At 64.9% G+C, this 456-nt stretch overlaps 1 long non-coding RNA gene across 1 annotated transcript in view; it reads right to left on the reverse strand.

Annotated features, from left to right (window-relative positions):
- LOC117244589 overlaps positions 1-456 on the reverse strand; it is a 22,316-nt gene that overhangs the window by 18,860 nt on the left and 3,000 nt on the right. The window contains exon 2 of the long non-coding RNA XR_004497982.1: positions 8-95. This is a non-coding gene — a long non-coding RNA (uncharacterized LOC117244589). The remainder of the gene's footprint in view (positions 1-7; positions 96-456) is intronic.

Genomic DNA, 456 nt, shown 5'->3' on the forward strand with positions numbered 1-456 from the left:
GTCTCACCTGGTGGCTGCAAGCAGCCCCGCTGCAGGGCTTTTTCTCTTTTTAATGATTAACAATCGGAAGAAGTGCTGTGTTACACCGGTCAAACCTGGGAAATAAGAGAAGTTATAGGCGGCCGGGCAGGAGAGGAGCTGGGGGCACAGGGCTGGCAAAAGCAGCATTTAATTCCATCCCAGTCCAGCGCCAGTTTCCTCCCTTGGAGTCATCGCTGCTGGATGTAGGCTTAGGGTAGGCCCCAGCCTAGGCTGGCCCCCACCGGACAGAGCCGGTGGCCCGGGATCCAGCCAGTGGCCACCTCCACACCTCGGAGCCGCTCGCACGTCGGGGCACCGCGGCGTCCCGGCCTGCGCCGCTGCGCCGCTGCCCGAGGCGGGACTCGAACCCGCACCCCCAAGGCTCCCGGCTCCCCGCGCTACTCATTCGGCCACCAGAGCACGAGCGGGCGCGCG

This window comes from Parus major, chromosome 5, assembly GCF_001522545.3.
Source record: "Parus major isolate Abel chromosome 5, Parus_major1.1, whole genome shotgun sequence".
NCBI lineage: Eukaryota > Metazoa > Chordata > Aves > Passeriformes > Paridae > Parus > Parus major.